Source organism: Cryptotermes secundus, unplaced genomic scaffold, assembly GCF_002891405.2.
Source record: "Cryptotermes secundus unplaced genomic scaffold, Csec_1.0 scaffold1101, whole genome shotgun sequence".
In the NCBI taxonomy this organism is placed as follows: domain Eukaryota; kingdom Metazoa; phylum Arthropoda; class Insecta; order Blattodea; family Kalotermitidae; genus Cryptotermes; species Cryptotermes secundus.
Genome location: NW_019731285.1, coordinates 159673 through 181487, shown reverse-complemented (window position 1 = coordinate 181487; position 21815 = coordinate 159673). Strand labels below are relative to the sequence as shown.

Sequence of the window (21815 nt, the reverse complement as noted above, 5' to 3'; positions counted from 1 at the left end):
TTTACATCATAATAAAAATTTAAGAAGTGTAAGATTATGCCTATGCTTAATAACTCAATTAAGTCCAAATGTATTAAGACGTATGGGGAGTGGGAGAGAAGGTGCACACTTTCCAGACCTCGGTATTAGATGGAAGCTTTATCCTGGGGGAAAGAACCCTCGATACCAACTGAATAGAATAATGGCTGAGCCCCAGAATCTGTGTGAACACTACGAAAAACAGAAAAATCTCTTCTCACTGCCTGGAATCGTTCACTCCGTAGCAGTCACTATACCAGCTGAGCTAACGTGGTTACGTATATCTTATGTAGAAAGGGAAATTTCTTGGATGCTCAAGTAGCATTGAATTTCATCTCTTTACTTTCTCATACATGTAGTAGCCTGTATATATCCATATACAGAATGTCCCAAGAGGAAAGTCAATATTCTTGGAAGTTATAATAACGGTCATTATAAGCAGAAATGTACTATATGTACATGTGTCCTATTTCGAACGGCTTCCGAAATAGAGATTGTGTCACGACCATAAAACCAGAACATCAGACAACTGGAAACACTCGTGTCATTTTGTAAGATGAGTCGTGCTTCTAGCTTTTCCCTACATCAGGAAGAGTTTACATTTGGAGAACACTGAAGGAAGCAATACCTGGTTCCAACAGTGAAACCCGGAGAAGGTTCTGTGATGGTTTGAACAGCAATATCGTAGTAACTTGTTGGTCCCGTTATTACTATTCATGGCCGAGTTACTGCAAGGGAGTACGTGGACAGGTTGGGTAATCAGGTGCATCCCATGATCCAGACGTTCTTTCCGAACAGCGCTGCAGTTTTCCAAGACGATAATTCCTATATACGTTTTCTCTCACTGTTAAGAGAGTCAGATAATGTTATGTTATTTGTTTATTTTTATATAGAATTAAAATATTTAGGCATTTTATTCACATTAAAGAATTGTTGTTCTTCTGACTATAAAAGGAATCTCTGAACATCATCATCACAACTCTACTGAACACTGACCGTGCTTCCCAATGCGGTGGCCCGGGTNTATATATATATACCACGGGGGACATACCAGCCTGACGACCTGACACGTCAGAGGCGAGCTTGGAAACTACCTAGGACATGAGCAATTCTCATTAGCCTGGGTGTACATGAACGATTTTTTGTTCATATTAGTAACTTTCGTGAATCACTGTAGAAAAGAGTTGCGTAATTTTGATTTTCCGGTAAACTGACTGGCATAGTTTGGAGAGGAAATTTGGGGCCCTCAAGAGCGAAGGGGTATATTTTTATGAATTTAAATATGGAGGGCTGAGTGAGAAGCAGGCAGTAGCAACCTAAAACTTGGAAACCATCTCAGCATTTGCTTGAATATAGAGGAAAACAATAAAACCTATTTCGAGATCACTGGTCTCAGAAACTTCCAGATGCGTATCGACTTCTAATCAGCATACCGCCAACTTGAAGTTTTTCTAATAAATTTTGTGTAAATGTTACGAGACAACGGCACGTACTATTGTCAAGCGGTCACACACACAAAAACTATCCGTGCCCACTGTTGCTTAATTTTCAGTGATTTAATCAAATTTATTGTTTTCAGTTTCTCCAAACGTGAAGATGAGAAGTGAAGGAAGGAAATTAATGAAAGAAATAACACTTTAAGGCTCACAGATAAAATTTCCTGCTTTGAAAGTTCCCAGGCAATGCCCGCTTGTCTTTCTGGTAGATGGTTGTTTGAGGATTATGAAGTGGACTTCGCTAAGAGTAGAGGGAAGAAATTTGACGAGGCTTTACAATGTTTGGTTGGAATTTCTGAAGCATGAATTTCGTCTATACAATATTTAAGAATACAATTCGTACCTCGCAGGGAACTCACTGCATCTGCATCACAAACATCGATCAGTCAGTATTGTTTAGGGATATAGTTGCTGGTTATTCCGAGGATTATACGAAACCAATATTATGCACTCTACAGCCAAAGAATTCTAACGTTAAAGCAGAACTTTTAATTACCGTTGTACTCTAGATGGTTAAGAGGCGTATAAAAATTTCCTTATATAATATTTTCTGCTGTTCATGAGTCTTTAGCAGTGCCTACTCTGGCAAGTAAGCACCAAATGAAACAAAAATACAGACTGTTAAGGAAATTTCGCGACACAGGAAAACGTTTACGATGGACAACATTTCCAGCATGGAACGGTTTTCACAGGTTGGTACGCATGATGAAGTTGAAGTGACGGGAGGTTGGAGAATAATGCATAATGAGAACCTTCATAACTTGTACTCTTCTCCAAGTATAATTACAATTATCAAGTCAAGGAGGGTGAGAAGGGCTGGGCATGTACCAGGAATGGGGGAGAAGAGGAATTCATGTAGGATGTTGGTGGAAAAGCCAGAAGGAAAGAGACCACTGGGAAGATCAAGACATAGGTGGGCGGAAGATATTAAAACGTATCTTAGAGAGATAGGATGGGATGGTGTGGATTGGATTGATCTGGTTGAGGATAGGGACCGGTGGAGGGATCTTGTGAACACGATAATGAACCTTCGGGTTCCATAAAATGCTGGGAAAATCTTGGTACCTGCACAATAGGAGGCTTCTCAAGAAGGGCTCAGCTCCATGAGCGAGTGAGGGTATGCATGATGAGGAAACCTGGTCGCCACGGATATATTTTAAATGCCTGCATATACTNACTGACCGCTCTTTACTTTAAGCTTCTCTGCGGAAAAAAGGGCAGAAATATCTTGAGAGTCTAACGTGGGATCAACTCGAGTAATTTTTTTCCGTGTAATACTGTTATGACTGGAGGAGTCCTATAAATCAACTTCAAATTCCAAGGAACAAGGAGTTAAAATGTTCCTTACATACTGCGCTTAGAATACATTTAATTCCATGTTGAAAAATCTTGCTGTGTTATGGATCAAATGCTGTTGTGTTTCCGTCTTCTCTACCAAGACTTATTCTCTAAGTTTATTCATAATTATTTTAATTTCTGGGACTGTTGACACAAAATAGCATAGTGTCAACGGTGTTAATGGTTCAATATATTTTATTGTCTCATTCTACCGTTCCATGATTCGGTTCAGTGGATCAACATCAGATGGTTTTGAGCCTATTTTATCCTCTTTTTTAAGAAATAAAATGAGGCTCATGAGATAAACGTTGCTGTCTGTTTACCTTCTGTGCCTCTATATCTGTCTGTGTACCTCCTAATTTTTTTAAGGTTATGAGGCTTATCAATCGCCTTGCTCCCTATACGTCTGTATGTTCTCCCTCTAGTTCTTTCGTTTCCCATGCAGTCCGTGTTTTATCAAAGAAAGCAGACGATTAGGTCTTCCCGGAATTTCTTGTTAATGTTGTCACGTGTATTAGTGACTAAGACGAGGGTTTGGATTGGCTATTAATTTATTGGATAACTACCAGTCGTAACTACAAAATTTATAGCACTCAAAATTATTACTGTAACAATAAGACATAAAGTAACGTTGCAATCTATTCCTCCATCAGATCGGAAATTTACACATCGAAGTCGCCCCTCAAATAGTATCAAATGTTAAATAATAACATACAACATAACAACGGGCCTCCGAACCCCATATCAGCCATTGTGTATATAATATGTCCTTATAGGCATTACATATATCACGATTACAACTGCCAGCTTCCAAATACCATCGCATATACAACTTTTAAATATACTTTTGACTATGTAACTGGTTATTTTAAGACTTCGACTTTTATTGTAATTTATATTTTATATTCGTTTTATACCATTTTATACACTTGGAAGTTTAGCACTTTATCCTATAATTGACATGCAATTAATAACGAAAATTTAATGTATTTGTCTGATGATGGTCTTTTGAAGGCCGAAACACGTAGCAAAAGTATCTCCTAGAGCTACTTACACGTATTAATTATTGTTGTGCTGTGACGGTTTTCAGTAAGAAATAATAAAGTAACTTATTCACATTTCATTTCCAATCTTCCTTTGTAGCCTCCGGAACTCTGCTACTGGATTCTTCCTGTCAGTCCGTTATCTTCGCTAGCCTTATGATCTTCTCTTGAACCGTGTAAACGTCACAACTGCACTACACTCCGCACTAGTCTCTCAACTGCCTTGAACTGCCCTCTTTAACTCAACTGCTGCACTGCTGGTGTAAAAGTCAAAGTCACATTGCGACTGGCGGTCATTCAGTCAGTCAGTAAATCTTGGTGTCCAGGCCCATCTCGGGCTCATGACCAGATATTTATTACTGTCTGACAGTTACTGTCTTGCTTTTGTGGGGCGCCCTCTCTGACGAGAGGACGGGCCTGTCTTTTGTACATGCTGCTGGCACTTGCCAGCGCAGTCTTTCTCGAGTCCGAGTCCCTTGGGACTCGCGACCATATTTTACTGTCTCAGATTTGAGACTTCCATTTTTGTCGCCTCCTTCGACTCGCAGGGTCACGGTGGAGGTATTCGACCCCGCCTCCACACGGAGGACTGCTGGTGTTGTGGTGTTATTCTGTAAACCTCGTTATATAGCCTACGCACGGACCACATACAAAACACAGCCTCTTTTGCCGACGAAACTTGTTTACTCCTCTTTGCCTTGCAATATATGTCTGATATTGATGTAAAGCACCCAGCTAAAGGTTCTTTACAGGTGTGTTGCCTGGCAACGGAAAACACTTCGCCTATTATTGGCCAAGAATTTTCTTTTCGCGGGAAGGTGTTTGCCTAGCTGTTCCTTAGCAACGCATATATATGTTACAATATTTATATTATTTTATTATAAATTTATTAGAACTAAATTTACTTAGTTGTTTTGTGCCGCCGACTCCAGTACCTCGATTAATTCTCTAAGGTTGTCTGACTTCTATTTAAGAATTTGCACTTGTCAGTACTACGCTGACACAATATGCTTCGGTCGCTTTTCGACTATTGTCAGGTGCGTCCATGCAACACGCAAGATGGCATATTTATGTAACTAACATTAGAATATGAGACGGGAAATCTCAGTCCGTATAGCGACGGGCTACGGGCTGGTCGACCGGAGTTCTGTTCCCGGCAGGGTCCAGACATTTTCTCTTCTCCGTACAGTCCAGACCAAATTTTGGGCCCATCTAGCTGCCTACTCAATAGCTACAACACCCCGTATCCTCGAGGAAAAGTTGTAAGGGTGTAAATCTGACAATTCAACTCCAACTAGTGACGAGGTGGAGATATACTTCCACTCCCCCATACGTCATCATAGCATTGTGCTTCTTTATATAACTAGCTACAGGATATACATTTAAAGTTGTTCCTGTGCTTAATTAATTAAATACTACACCACGATGACGTATGGGGGAGTGTATGTATAGATCCACGCTTTCTTGACCTCGGCACTAGTTGGATGTGAGTGGTCAGCTACACGCTCCTGCCGCTTTACTCCCGGGGAAAAAGCCCCCGGTACCCATTGGATAGTAAGGCTGGTTGGGCCTCAGATCGGGTCTGAACGACATAGAGAACTGAAATTCTTGTCCCCACCAGAACTGGAACTTCGACCCCTTGGTCATCCAGCCCGCAGCCAGCTTTACTATTAAGAACAGAAAACTAACAAGGACAAAGAATAATGTAAGAGTATTACACCACAAAACTGAACAGAAATAAACAGACACTGACTGTAATTTTAATACTGTATTTGATTTCCACATAAATCATCCACCGCATAACGTGGCGGTCCTGTTTCGATTCCTCGATACTGTCGAGTTACGTGGGATTTTGGGTCCTCTGCCAATTTCCGTTCCACCAACTTCTTTATATTCATTAAGATCCTCTGATCGAGGCTATGTAGTTTCGATATTGACTGTCTGACTAATTAACTCCATGAAGTGGAGTCCTTCCTGAGAAGCCACCTGTCACTTGACTATTCAGAAATGTTCCTAATATTTTATGGAATCCCACTGTCCATTACCGTGTTCACAAGAACTCCCCACTAGTCCCTAACATGAGCCAGATTAACCCAGTCCGTATCAGCTCATCCCATTTCTATAACATCCGTTTTATTATTGTTTTCAACTGCGTGTAGGCATTCCTAGTTGTCTCTTATTTTCCAATTTTCCCACCAAAAGCTTGTATGCTTTCCTGTTGTCTCCCATGCGTGTTACATTACATGACAGAATCATCCTTCTTTAATTCATTATTCTCGATAGTGACAGCGTCATTAAATAACCAACTTAAAAAAACTATCCTGTAAATTTAAATTCAGTCGACAACTCCCGCGATCATGTACAGTGTAAGAAATCACAAGATAGGCGAATAAAAGTTGCAGCATCGCAATGTACAGTATCAGTTTCAATAATTACATCTATCCTTTGTTGGACCTTGGCCATCTTTTCAGTTTTTTAATCCCACACATTTGGTAGGACTCCTTGGACGCCCGAACAGCCCGTCATAAGGCGAAGAGGAATGCGTATAGGATATCTGTGGGAAAGCCAGAAGGAAAATATCACTAGGAAGACCAAGACGTAGGTGGGTGGACGATAATAAAATGGACCTTGGAGAGATAGGATGGGATGATGTGGATTGGATTGATCTGGCTCAGGATAAGAACTAGTAGAGTGCTCTTGTAATACGGTAATGAACCTTCGGGTTCCATAAAATGCTGGGAAATTCTTGAGTAGCTGCAGAATTGACGGCTCCTCCAGAAGGGCTCAGTTCCATGAAATTGGTTAAATAGGATCAGAACATATTTGTAAAGAGTCAAAGAAATTTGGACCAGGAAGCAGAAGATCCAATAGGCACCCGTAGTTACGTTAGAAGGGAAACCCCCCCCCCCCCCCCGCCTCACAATCGAAATAACCGCGCGGTAATATTATTCACTTACATCCCGGAGGCGCTCAGTTCGAATACCGGGCAGGGAACGGGCTATTCTAAGTATTAAGCAGCGAAAACTTTCTTCAAAATTCTTTCCAGTTCAATGATCGCCGATCGTCCTCTGTACTCTGAGATAAGAGCAGGGAAATATATCACACAACTGAAACACGCTAATTATTCGGACACTGTTTGAAATTTGAAGTTCTTGTCGCAGATTAATATTAATATTACGGTCTCCCCGTACGTGATACCGTGTATTTTGGTACCGTCTACCAAATTAAACGGAGTTATACAAAAAATTAAGCGTTTAGAGTTATATCTTTTAGGATATGACACTGTATAGTCCGTCGAAAGGGTTTCTACATGCTTCAAACTGTTTTTGAGTGATTTAATCTTTTAACCTGAAGACGGAAGCGAAATATTCATCCGAAACATCGATTGAATTTCAACAGACTAAAAGATGTTATAGTCTAATTGATGCTTCAAACTGTTTTTGAGTGATTTAATCTTTGAACCTGAAGACGGAAGCGAAATATTCATCCGAAACATCGATTGAATTTCAACAGACTAAAAGATGTTATAGTCTAGATGATATAACTCTTTGTAATCACCGCTGTGAGAACCTCAAAGAAGGGTGTTCCCAGTGGCTGCATGGAATTGGATACCCCTGGTTGCTCACGTGCCGTGGAGCCAAACGAGCCTACTTCTCCACGCGAAACACTGAACTCTAACATATAGCCTCAGGTAATCTAAATATTATGAAAGTTCCTGCAGTATTATATACCCTACAGGTCGAGGAAACTTGTTCACAAAATCAATAAATATAATATGTTCTGCTAAGTTGTTGGTAGAGCTACCCCCGTATGTAATAAGCAATTTCCTGGACTTAAAACGTTCCCTCTTACATATATATGATGTATAGGACAGAGCTATTTGTTTCTGTCGCCAGATCTCAACCGTAATTTTGCCTTTAAACTTGTTAGAATACTTGGTACTAATGTATTAATTGGTGATCCAAAAAACTTTAAAGATTATCGACATTTTGTGTGCCATGTTAGCGTTGCCAACCTTAGAAACTTATTTTTAAAATAAAACTCCTTACGTTAACTCTAGAATCTGACTTCAAGAAGTCCATGATTTTAAATTATGTATTTTGATTTTGAAATGTAAGCCTTCGGTTGGGTTTTTTTATCTTTTTTTAAATTTATATATTTTTTAATCTTCTAAGAAGAGATTTTGCTTTTACATATAAGTTCTAAAGTTGGCAGAGCTAACGTGCTAGTTTTCCAATATACAGAGTTTGGACACTGAAAGCCTGAAGGAAGAAGACAGCTTCGAAGACCTAGATGTAGATTGTAGGATAATATTAAAACGGGCCCTAAAGAAATAGGACGGCAGTGTGGACTACTGGATTAATCTGAGGACAGGTACCATTAGTGTGCACTTGTGAACTCGGTAATGAACTTCCAGGTTAGAGAAAATGCTGGAAATTTCTTGGATAGTTAAGCGACTATTACGTTCCCAAACAGATCCCTGATCCATGGAGTTGGTTTACTTTTCTCTTAATTTTCTTTTCTTTTCCAAGGCTCCACCTTTAATATTAAATACTAGTATATGAATTAAAAGGGTCACGCGGTAGCGTAGTTGGTTGAGGCACTATGCTACAAGCCGGAAGGTCGCGGATTCAAGTCCCGATGAGGTCATTGGATTTTTTCAGTTGACCTAATCCTTCCAGCCGCACTATGTCCCTGGGGTCGACTCAGGCTCTAACAGAAATTAGTACCAGGAATTAACTAAATAATTTTCCTGGGGGTAAAGTGCGGCCGGCGCGTAAGGCTGACAACCTTACCGCCATCTTTGAGCCGATTGTCTAGATAATGTGGGAGCCTCAGCGTCTCAGAACCCTATGGGCCTTCACGGCCTGTTACAGGGATGCCTTTACTTTTTTTTTTTACTTTATAAGAATATTAAAATATTTCAGAAATAATTTTTCTTTTGAAAGGAAAGGAATCATTAGGATTATATACAACTATAGCACACTACAGAAAATTATATTTTTATATAACACAAATAAATAATACGTCGTTCCCTATATAAAAATATTCATAAATTTATTTCTTAAAATCTTAAAAAAATATATACTTTTTTGGAAAGGGATACCTTAATCAGTAAAGTAATTAGGCTAAGAGCTGTATGACCAAGGAATCGGGGTTCTATTCCACGTATAGAAGTAGTTTTCTCTCTTCCTTGTATTGCCTAGGCCGTCTCTGGGGTACACACAGTCAGTCGGTATCGGGTGCTCTGTCCCCAGGGTAAAGTGGCCGATGTGTGAAGCTGACCACTCACCTACACTTAAAGTCGAAGTCAATACAATTACAAAAGACAAGTCCGTCCAATGTGACTATTCCAGTTTTCTCACTTCATGATTCACTAGCCTCACATGTTTCGATCCATTTGGATCATCTTCAGAGGCACCAAACACTTTTTTGAAACCACTATCACAACAGTTGGCCGGTTACGGTAGTCGAGCGGTCTAAGGCATGCACTGTCTTCGCTCGCTCGGAAGCCGGGATCGTGGGTTCGAATCCCACTTAGGGCATGGATGTTTGTGTGCGTTTTTCTGTGTTTGTCTACAGGTAGAGGCCTTGCGACGAGCTGATCACTCGCCCAAGGAGTCCTACAGCATGTGTAAGATCTAGTAAACCGAAGTGAAACGGAGAGTTTCATGGAGGTAGGCCTAGGCCCAAATTGGGGCTGTAGCGCCACAGGAAAAAAAAATCACAATAGTTGTCAATCAAATACACATGTAATGTCCAAGTACACAATGTTTGTAATTGTAACTGTTAGTGTGACGGACCAAAATGAAACAAATCAAATTCATCGAAGTCAGTAATGCCTAGAGCTCTACCTTCACTCCTCCACACATGTTAACGGCATGGAGCTTAGTTAATTTTTCTAGGCAACTTCCGCTTTTTTTTCTATTTCGCAATTTTCTTAAGAAAGTTCTGGGAAAATTCGCACCCCTGACGAAATTCGAGGCAAAGTTTGGTACGTGGTGTCAGTGAAATGTGTGGGTAGAGGAACGGATGGAAAGACGTCGAGGACTGGAGAGAGCTGCCACAACAGTACAGTAAGCAGAGTTAATCAATTCTGTCTACATTCCGTAAGATTTGAGGTTCTCACAGCGGTGCTTATGAAGAATTCTATCTCCTTGCATATGACGCCATGCAGTCGGTTGAAATCCATCCGACGTTTCAGAGGAAAATGTCGCCTCCATTTTAAGATAGTGGCATGAAGACCGTTGTTAGGCAACGATCACAAAATAAGCAGCTCTACAAGAGCCGTTTACTAAGTAACTGTCCTATAAACAACGACCGTTGCTAGGTAATGGCCGCAACAAACAAGCACGTAACAATAGAAGATCTGTTGGAAGCAGTGTTCTCTGTGCGGTCGGTGTCGAGTCTATATAACGAGGGCCAGCTGCCATTAGAACAGAGTCCTAAGACGGCAGTGAGAGGAGTAGGAGGTAGCTGTGGAATGGCCGCCAGCCTGGGATCCAGTGAAGTGGAATGAGTTGGTTGGTGAGTGTGAGTTAAAGATTCCTTCGGTTCAGTCCTTGTAAGCTGTTGCTGTTAGAACCTGGTAGCTAAGGCACGGGAATAGTTCAGGAACCCAGAGGAAAGGGAAAGTCCGCCGTTCGAAGCCGCTACCAGGCAACGACTGGTGAAGACACATCAGACTGAGAAGACTGTAGTGAATTTCAGGACGTGTGAATTAGCAATAGCGCTACAGTTACTTGTAGTTACGAGTTGTGTGTACACGTGTTCAGTTAAATCCGATTATCAATCAAAACCCCATCTATATTCACACTCAATCACGAGACAGCTTGTTACTTTACGATGTTGTCAGTATTTACGTTATGTAGCTTCTAACGATAGGATGATGAAGAGGAAGGATTTGGAAGTAAACCGCTGTGATACAACTGAAGAAGTCTCTAAGCACGTCTCTGGAGAAAAAACCACAATCACGATATGAGGTGTCTTATCCGAGGTTCTAACCCAAAACCTCCAGAATATAACTCAAGAGATCCACCGCCAAAACAACCTGCTGGGTCACTTGTAGTCTTCTTTCGTTTTTAATTCACTAAAAAGTTCGTTAATTTTTTTAAATGACATTTATATCTATACAGGGTGTCCCAGGAGGAATGGACCAAACTTCGGGAGGGTGTTCCTTATGTTAAAGTATGCCGATATAACCCAAAACACCTATGTCCAAAGTTGAACGGTTACGGAGATAATGGCCCGAGAAAAGTGTGGTCTTCTTGCAGGTCCACGCACTGTGGACAGTCAGCTGTGACTGTTATCTGTTTGTACTTGAGTGTGGTGATGTCACACTAGCCGTGATCTCATGCGCAACCTACCAGAGCCTACACAGAACGTTGCGGCGGGGTCGTGAATGGGTGGTAAATTAGTTGTGTGATGAGTTGCTGAAATGCCTCTTGTGTTTTCACACGTGGAATATTGTGATATGCATTTTGTGTGTGGATTTTGCGGTCGCAATGCACGTGCTGCTGTTGAAGAATACCAAAGGCGTTTTCCCGATCGAAGGATTCCATCTCGAAGTGTATTTACGCGAATTCACCAGACATTGCGTGATACTGGTTCTCTTGCAAGTGTTTCTGTGCACTCTGAAAGGCAGGATGTACGAATGATAGACACACGAGAGCACATTCTTGATATTGTTCAGTGAAGTCCGCGTCTATCACTCGTAGAATCGCCTCTCGCATCGGCGTATCATGTATTCAGGTGTGGCAAACTTTACATCATGAAGAGTTATTCTTACCATGATCAAATGGTACAACATCTGGAACCAGGCGACCATGCACAGCGTATGGATTTGTGCCACTGGATAAAAAGTTCATCCCGAACTGTTAAGCGTCATTTTATTCAGTGATGAGGCGTCTTTTACCCTGGATGGTGTAAATAATTTACGAAATGTGCATACGTGGTTCCATAATAATCCACATGAGATAATGGAAACGAAATTCCAAAAGAGATTTCCTGTGAATGTACGTTTACAGTTATGTGGTCGGGTTATAGCGCAGCCATATTACGTCATCGCTCGCCAGTCATGTGTCATGTATAGTGCTTGGAAACCTAAGGACAATTATGACATGGCGAGCGAGTATTTCGTACTTCAATTTTATGGCTTTCCGTCACTCACAAGTTAGTTTGATGTTACGTACATTATTAACATTACAGAATCCACATATTCCTGCCAGTTTTAATATGTATTTTGTAATCAACAAGTGTGTAACACCGGTCAAAGTTTGACACTTCTCTGGCCATTATCTCCGTAACCGTTCAACTTTGGACATAGGTGTTTTGGGTTGTATCGGCATACTTTAACATAAGGAACACCCTCCCGAAGTTTGGTCCATTCCTCCTGGGACATCCTGTATATAGTAAAAAAAAGTCAGAAGTAAAGCTGTCCCTGCAACAGGCCATGAAGGCCCATAGGATTGTGAGACGTTGAGGGTCCCACATTATCTAGACAATCGGCTCAAAGATGGCGGTAAGGTTGTCAGACTTACGCGCCAGCCGCGCTTTACTCCCCAGGAAAATTATTTATTTAATTCCTGGTACTCATTTCTGTTAGAGGCTGAGTGAACCCCAGGGCCATAGTCCGGGCGGAAGGATTAGGTCAATTGAAAAAAATCCAATGACCTCATTGGTATTTGAACCCGCGACCTCCCGACTTGTAGCATAGTGTCTTAACCACTATGCTACACATATGTATATATATATATATACTCCAAGCAAAGGAAAATGTATCCGGATTACGTGAAGACCGCTTCCTTCCAAATCTCTTCCAATTCATCAATCATCCTACCATTTCTAGCTGTATGTTGTAGCTAACTACAGCACTGCGAAATAAAATAGAATACAGGTAAGCACAGGTAAAGCTATCTCTGTAACTGGCCGTGGAGGCCCATAGGATTGTGGGAAGTCGAGGCTCCCACATATTCTACACAATCAGCTCACAAATGGCGGTGAGGTTATCAATCTCACGTGTTGGCCGTCCTTTACTCAGGAAGGTTCCTGGTACTCATTTCTGTTAGAGACTGAATTCACCCCAAGGGCCATAGTGCGCTGGAAGGAAAGAAAACTAATGACCTCATTGGTAATCGAACCCGCGACCTTCAAGCTTGTAGCATAGTGCCTCAACCTCGTACCGCAAATAAAGCAGAACACCAAGAAAAAATATAAGGGAACAACAGTTTATTGAGCCAAATTCACGCTCTAATTTATATAAAATATCTCTGAGCTTACGTCACAGCATGAGAAGCGAGCCTTACGAAAGAGAAACCACGTGTTTTCAACGGTATGGACGACATGGTGGTTTTGTCCGCCATCATCTCTTGAAATAGAATATTTGTGTCTATCTGGTGGTGACGTAATAGTCTAAGTTACTATTAGACAATGACGTAACTTCAAAGATAGCAATCCAAATATATATCTATTAATAAAATTACCTTAGTGTAAAGGTAAGCCAGGTAGAGAGAGACCCATGTCAAACCGCTGTTCTATTTAATTTCGCGGCCACAAAGTGTTTTGTAAATTGATGACACGTGTTATACCCTCCCTTACCTTACATCAGAAATGAAAACACGTGGTCTATCATCACATGGCTCATGACCCAACATTTTAACCGCTTGGCCAGGTATAAATTTAAGGGACTGAGCCTTTTTTTTTTCTCCGTGTAGGAAGTTAAAAGTCTGGTGATATAACTTGTACTGAACACACATAAAAAACAGCGGAGCTATTTCTTCCCCTGGTCCATATAAATTAAATCGACAACATAAACCTTTACAAGGTCAAAGTACCTGTAGGCCTGAATAGACTTTTTTGTACAATATGGAGTGATACTTGTAAAACGTTTGGTGGCCTATTATTAACAAGTGCACCCTGTATACTACGGGTGCCATTTTAACTTATTTACTAACCTGTTTTATTTTTATCGCGCTATAGAAGAAAACTGCCGAACACAGTGGCCGCGAGGTCTAAGAACCGCTCGAACTCTGGTATCGTGGGTTCGAATCCCACTCGAGGCATGGATGTCTGTATGCTTTTATTCTGTGTTTGTGTTGTTCTACGTGTAGGTAGCGACCTTGAGAAGGGCTGATCACCCGTCCCAGGAGTCCTAACGACTATGTATAGGATTAGGAATCTAAAGAAATGCGACCAAGGTCCAGAAGGTAGATGGGTAGTCGGGCAGATAGATAGATAGATAGATAGATAGATAGATAAGAAAACTCCATAAAAGAAAACACAATTCCTCTGCTCCTTGTATGGCACGACAAACCAGTGAGGTCAAAGGCCAGCCATTTGCCAAATTTTGGGCTCTTATTTATATGCATCTGATATGATTCCTTGGATAGACGATCGGTCAGTCACAAAGACTACACAAAGCAACATTAACACAGAAAATACGAACACATATATCTATGCCCCTGACGAGATTCGAACACACGAAGTAAGCACTGAGCGACAGAAAAGAGTATAAACTTCAAGCCGGCGTGGTCAGTGCTCGGAATATTTCTTCAGGGTCATTTAGCGACTCGATCAGGAGCTAGAATATTCATCATCGAGTAGATGACAGATCAATTTGAAAATGTTTGGAAGAAAAGGGCTGTGGCGTAATCGAGGTAGTTTCCTGCTATTTTCTTGGACGTTCTGAGGAAAACCACGAAAAACTTCAGTCGTTATAGCTATGTCCCGGCGGATATTCAAACCGAGAACCTTTCGCATACAAACGTTGAGTTTTATCGCTATAATGCGTCATTAAATTAATTACAAAAATATATGGCCTTACTTCCTACAAAACAGTAATCTTAAAGACAAAGCGAGTCGTATTGATTGTCAGCTATGTATGTCTGTAATATCAAAGAGAAAGTGTGATAAAAGTTTACAGCTTTGTATTGTGGTTCTTATTTATTTCATTATTTCTGTTTCACTTTTACGTCTCGCTTTGTTCCAGTGCGCAGACTCCCAAACTTCGCGCAAGCTACTACACGATGTTCCGTGGCTACGGAGAACTAGCAAGTCTGCGCTCTCTGACCTGTACTGACGTCATGAGCCGCATTTACCTTTATGCGTCCTAATATAGCTATACTATGTACGCCATCACCACAAGGACTATACAGACGGACAAAATAAACCAAGCGAGCTAATTCGGTGCTATTATGTCTGAGTGCCCTGCATTTACTATTCTGTCCACAGATATGTTAGTAAGTAAATATGTAAGGCCTGTGTGAAAACAAGGGGAAATAATAATAATAATTTCGGGTTGAACACCCGAGGAATTAGGGTTCGGCTTCCGACAGCTCCCAGACAAGCTCTGGGGTTCAAGCCAGCCTCCTACCCAATAAACTATACACCAGATTGAATTAGGATTCTGGATATTTTAGAACTTACTGTTAAAGTTATAAGAATATTTGGGGTTCCTGGGGCTCATTTCTCGGGACTAAAGCGGCCGGATGCGTTAAACTGACCACTCACCTCTAGCTAGTGACCAGGTTAATAACACGTGGAGATATATCTACATTCTTCCATACGTTTTCATGTTGTGGTGGATAATTAATTAAGTACAGAGATAATTTAATTTGATGATGCTGTATTTAATTACGTGCTGACTTAATAAATTAATGACGAAGTTAGCATGAGAACAATAAAAAGCACACAAAACAAAGCAACAAAAACAAGGTAGTGTATATCATTTGAACACTAGAAATTATTACTATTATTATTATTATTATTATCATTATTATTTATTGAAATATTTACATGCGAGCTTAACAGCCCAGAGGCCAATTATAAAGTCAGCACTACTAAAGAAGAAAAATGAAAAAGAAACACAAATGTAAACAAAATAAAAGAGCAAAGACATTTACATTTAATAACAATAATAATAATTAGAAGATAAAGCAATCCTGTAACAGGCCGTGAAGACCCATAGGGTTCTGTGAGTCGAGACTTCCATATTTTCTAGACAATCGGCTCATAGATGGCGGTGAGGTCAGCCTTACCCCCAGGAGATTCCTGGTACTCATTTCTGTTAGAGGCTGAGTCGACCCCAGGGCCATAGTGCTGCTGGAGGGACTAGGTTAATTGAAAAATCCAATAACCTCATTTAGAATCGAACTTGCGACCTACTGTATTACAAAATGTTACTATATGTAGCATATCGAATTGCGTGTGTTACATTAATGGGCCTGACATGCTCAATATAAAAGCATGTAGCTGAGTATGTTATAAATAGTGTGTTTTATGTAATTTTTGTGGCAAAGTTGTTATCCCTTTGTGTCACGTTATGCGTTAACTGGTTGATCTTTGTAGCGGAGACGTAATGTCTTTCCTATGAGGTACGAACTGAATTCAAATACATTATGCAGATGCATTTCATTTTAGAAGATATTAATATTTTTATAGGGAAATTTTCTTCTTTTTTTTCTGACCGTCATATGAAACACAAAAAGAAATGCACTCTACTTACAAATTTTCAGAGTATTTAATGTTTAAATATGTGGTATATTTCTATCATTCTGTGTTAAAAGTTAAAATATGAACTTATATAAAGTGACTAAAACAGATTTATTTCTGATATTTCGAGTTCAGTTGCATAACTCAACATTTTTACAGTCTCTACATTTCCTCTCTATAAATAACACTCTCGCTTTTACTAAGCACTCTCAGTAGCTGATACAAAATTAGTTTAACAAATCTTCATATATTTTCCGATTCCAAGCAGCAATTAAAAAGCAACAAATATATTCTAAATTATTTAAAATTTCAGAGATTTCCCAAAAAATACTCTAATTGTTTAATATGCTATCATAATACTAAAATTTATTCGAGCATAAAGTGGCAGATTTAAAAAAATGAAAATCTCGGCAATTTAAAATCCAAAGTGACTCTCGAAAAATAAAGTAAATTCATCAGTCAATTGAAAAATTAAGTCTATATAATTTTATCAAATAAGTTAAATAAGATTTTATGATGTTTCTCCTCTGACACGCAGGTAACTATACACCAGACTACACGGCTTCACATCCCAGGTTATAGTAATCCTCATAGTTAAAACAAGACATCTTCTGATGTCACATGTTAAGGTACTCATTCCAATGTACATAATGAATGTACATAATGAATGTTTACAACAAAAACAGATTTCTCTTTAGTCTTCAACAGAATTACAACACCGAGTTTGTAAGCTCATTTTATGTTCTGTTTCAGTAATAAATCAATTTTTTTTAAAACAAAACTTGCTCTTTGGATGTACGTGTTCAAATCTACCGTGACAGCCCCAATCAATTCAACGTTCAATTATTATAAGGGGATTATCGTGTTTATTACATAATCGCCATTTATCACTGACAAGTCTATTAAATATATTAATTCGATTTGTATAACATAATATTTAGCAACATTATATTAATCACACAATTTTGCAGCTACTCAAGAATTTCCCAGCACTTTATGGAACCCGAGGGTCCATTCCCCTGTTCGCAAGAGCCCTCCACTGGTCCCTATCATGAGCCAGCTCAATCCAATCAATACCATCCCATTCTATCTCTCTAATATCCACTTTAATATTGTTCACCCATTTACGTCTTGGTCTTCCCAGTGGTCGTTTTCCTTATGGTTTTCCCTCCAATATCCTATAAGCATTCCTCTTGTCCCCTATTACCCACCTCATCCTCCTTGACTTGATCTTTCTAATTATACTTGACGAAGAGTAAAATTTATTAAGCTCCTCGTTATGCAATTTTCTCCAATCTTGCATCTCTTTATCTTTCTTCGGTCCAAATATTCTCAACACCCTGTTCTCAAACACCCTCAGTCTATGTTCCTCCCTTTCTGTCAGAGACCAAGTTTCACACCCATGCAGAACCAAAGGAAATTTTATATTTTTTATAAACTAATTTTCATGTGTTTAGACAGCAGACGAGAAGATAAAAGGCTCTGGACTGAATGGTAAAAAGCATCACCTGAATTCAGTTTTCTCTTAATCGAATACTAACTTATTGTTCAATATATCTCATAAATACACATTAAAATACTCAAATAATACATTTTAAATTATGTTTAGATAGTATTAGATATACTTAGCAGTGAGATAGTATTCTCTATCCAAAAGAATTAATAATATGGACGCATATTGAAATACAAATCAAATACTAAGACTGACTTCTTGTAAGTACGGATGATGATGATGACCTTGGAAAGTCGAAACATGTAGCGGAACACCTTTGCACAGTAAAAGAGTGGTTATACATGAGTGTCGATTTGTCTCTGTTTATATCCGTAGATACTATTGTTGTGTAGGCGGTCCCATTTGCAATACCATAACACACAACAGGATGCATGCCACGCAGAAAGTTTTATTTCTGATTGTTATAACTCAAGTCTGTGCGAAATTTTGTAGAGCAGTTTTTTCTTGTAAGATAATAGGCTAGAAGTAATAATAAAATTGTTCCTAGTAAAAGAAAATTTGTTCATGGAGGTAGGCCTAGGCCCACTGGGGCTGTAGTGCCAAGGAAAAAAGAAAAAGAGAAAATTTAATTTATAATATTCTCTACAGCACTACCACAATTAAAAATATAAGATTAAGTCGTATTGCTTTACAACGTAAATGCGTTTTTTCTCCTATTTCAACGCTTTAAACTTTATGTAACTTTAGAAAATGACCCTTGGTTTACAAAAACTCTAGCACCGCGTCCTCTCTTGCACAGTTTTCCCCCTTTTGAACAGCCGTAAGCAATTAACTAAATGTGTTGTTTTAGTTCGTTTAATAACAAAAAAGACATGCTTTAGAACAGCGACGCAATTATATGCTCTTGAATAAAACATGTTATTTTCACAAACAAAATTATACTTCATTTTACTTAGTAAATACATTAACATCCTTCCCTTTGGTGTCTTATTATTAATCGTGATTATTTAGTGTCACTTTATATAAAATTAAGATATGGGTCATACGCGGTATAATCACACAGTAAGTCGGGTTTCAAGGAAGGTCTAGTGATTCATGACGCAAGCGTAAGCTTAGCTTCTATTAGATTTGGGGTTTTGGTTTCGATAGTCGTCTCGTCGTGAATAGCGTAATTGAAACTTGTATCCGAGACCCAGATTAAATTATAATTGCAGCCCGGCGTGAAGGCTGTGATGAGATATATATAATATATAGCCTACAGTATATTATACAAGTCTGTCTACTCGCGCGTTACGTCCAGAAAGCATATGTGCTTCTAACATTGGTCAACCTTAATGCTTCATTCACAAAATCGATTTGCTCTGACCATCATGGCCGGTTTGACTCAAACTGTCGACAAAGAGGAAATGATCATTTTGGAATATAATTCAGTTATCCTAGTAAGTGATGGTCTAGGAGTTAATTCAATAATTCGTGCAGACAAATTAATAACAGACGCAAGATTATGTGACATTACAGAACTGCATATAGAGTGCAGCACACGGAAGTTTTTATAATTTAACTAGTCGCAAAAAAAAACAGAAGCGGCCATGTTTTCTAGGTGACAAGTAGGCATAAATTCAAGCTCAAAACGTATTATTTATTAAGTTTGTTGAAATAATTTATTTCGCTTTATTATAAAGTTATTAACGACACGTTGTGATTACCGGAATCTGAAAAAGGTGAATGACTTCATTAATACACAACTAAAATAAGAACTGTGAAAAAGAACTGTGTGTATTGCGAGAAGACGTGATAAGAGTGAACTCAACATTAACGGAATACAGGTATGTTCAAGAAATGCGCAGATCTTTTCTATAAATAGAAACACAACAACATGAGTGATGTTCATACTTATTAGAGTTAAGCATTTCTATTAATATTCGCGTCTACTAAAGGGTATAACTGGGGCTCCCTACGCCGCGTCTGTAGCGTCCGCCATGTCGTCGAGCGTCTAATCAATACTGGACCCAAGCATCTCAAGTTAGTGCAGTCTGTCTCCCCCTCTTCCTCTTCTGCAAGATCTTAGCTCTACAATCGGCAAGATTCTGACATGACGAGGTCTGTAGACTATATATCGCAATGAGTTACTCAACCCTCCCCCACGAAACTAAGGGGGTGGACTAGGATAGTTAAGATAGAGAACTGAAGAGGGCAGTTCCTAGGTCGACTCACTAGGGGGGCCGAGTATGCTTGGAGGTGTTGCACGAGATTTAATTATACTCAAACAGAGGAGCCGAAGTAATCTTGTTAGGAGTCGCAGCGCAGAGGAGAATCCTTTCTCTCGTAAACCCCTTCCTTCACCCCGCCACCACCCCCGCTCCCTATCTCCCTCTCGCCCGCGGTACCGAAGTCCCCGACACCGCCAAGCAGAAGCTAGGAGAAAGCGTCGTCGAGTATAGGAACATTGTGCGCAAGAGCAAGACGCCTCGCGACGACGTCTGAGAAGCAACAGCCATCACTTGGAGGCCGAGCCACTTGCCGTCTGGCAGTACACGACAACTCACTCACTCCTAAGGAAACCCTGACGTCGCCACGTAACGCGCCGAGCCTACCTGAGTGAGTGTAAAGTCCCGGAGATTGCTGGAACCCAGGATGTAGGCACGATGTCACGACAGATGACGAACTTGCTGGCTCCTGTACACTCGCTCGCACTGTATTGTCCGGGATAGAGCTAGTAGTCCGCTCCGTGTCGAGCAGAGATCGCTACCAGCGCTGGCTTGCTGGCCGGGCGGAGAGGGGCAAGGCGCATTCCCAACAGGTAGCACGGTAATAATAATAGGGGGAAAAAAAGTTGGGATTGGATGGGACTCTGAGTCGGTATTTCCAGCGCATGTTGTTATGCATCAGCATGGGGACGGCCCGTACCCCTCTCTGCCCCGTCATGACAGGGCTCGCCGTAAAACTAAAGGCAGGGACAATAAAAAAAAATTAATCATGGAATGTGAGAAGCCATTTGACAGGCTAAAAAACAGCGAAATGAAACTGGCCCGCAAGGAGCACAGCTGGTACACAAAGTCTTGGGTTCTCACACGGACGTATAAGAGGACTATTTTCTTCTGCGATAACAATATTTTAGTCTTGTGGAGAGTTATTGACGTTTCGGAGGAATCTTCGGCCTCTCTCATAAGTCTAATGTCTTACGCCGCGGCTGTAGGCTTCTCCATGGCGTCGTAGTCAATAATGGAAGCAAATACTCTGAAAATGGACGCAGCACAGTCCCCGAAACTTAGGTAACGTTACATGACTCCATGCCCCAGAACACAGTAATGTTCTTACCGGTAACGATTTCAATATCATGTTTGTTGTGTAATATTAACGTCAACACTTGCTGTCAGAAGCAGGAATGCTCTTAAAATGAAATAACATTGGTATTATTTTCTACCAGCTCGTGAAATAGGACAGCTTGGACTAACTGTAATTGTAAACATGTTACCCTTATCCTCATAACCACCTACCCAACATTAAAGAAGTAAAACATGGGTGTTCTAATTGCAGACCGCTAAATTTCAGATGAATTAGTTTACTAAAATAACTCCCATAGACTTTACTCTTATTGCATTGATTTGACGAAAAAAAAAATAGAAGGCATGAAATACCAGGCAGCTACAACTTACCCCTCCAGACCTCTCTTAAAAACATAATAACGTTCCTTCACAGAAAAATCTAGATTATACAACTGGTGTCCACTTTACACGAACAACCGCTCTTGCTTGAAAAGAAAAAATAAATACAAAGGACACATAAAAATGCAAAATACGCCAAACGTAGTTGGCGTATAACAAAAAGGCAATACATTAGAATGAATAAAAGAGCAGAGACCTCTATAATATGTTTCCCTTGTAAATTCCCAACAGTTACAATGAAACTTACGATTTTGGGCCTGGTATCTGATAAAGAGAGATACTACTTTGCCGGCAGAGACAAGAGCGTGTTACA

General features: G+C 40.0%; 1 long non-coding RNA gene across 2 annotated transcripts in view; it reads right to left on the bottom strand.

Moving 5' to 3' along the window:
• The window catches only part of LOC111866956, a 131187-nt gene extending 110601 nt beyond the window's left edge, over positions 1 to 20586 (bottom strand). For both annotated transcript variants that reach the window (XR_002843253.2, XR_002843252.2), the window contains exon 1: positions 20432 to 20586. This is a non-coding gene — a long non-coding RNA (uncharacterized LOC111866956). The remainder of the gene's footprint in view (positions 1 to 20431) is intronic.
• Positions 20587 to 21815: the final 1229 nt, after the last annotated feature.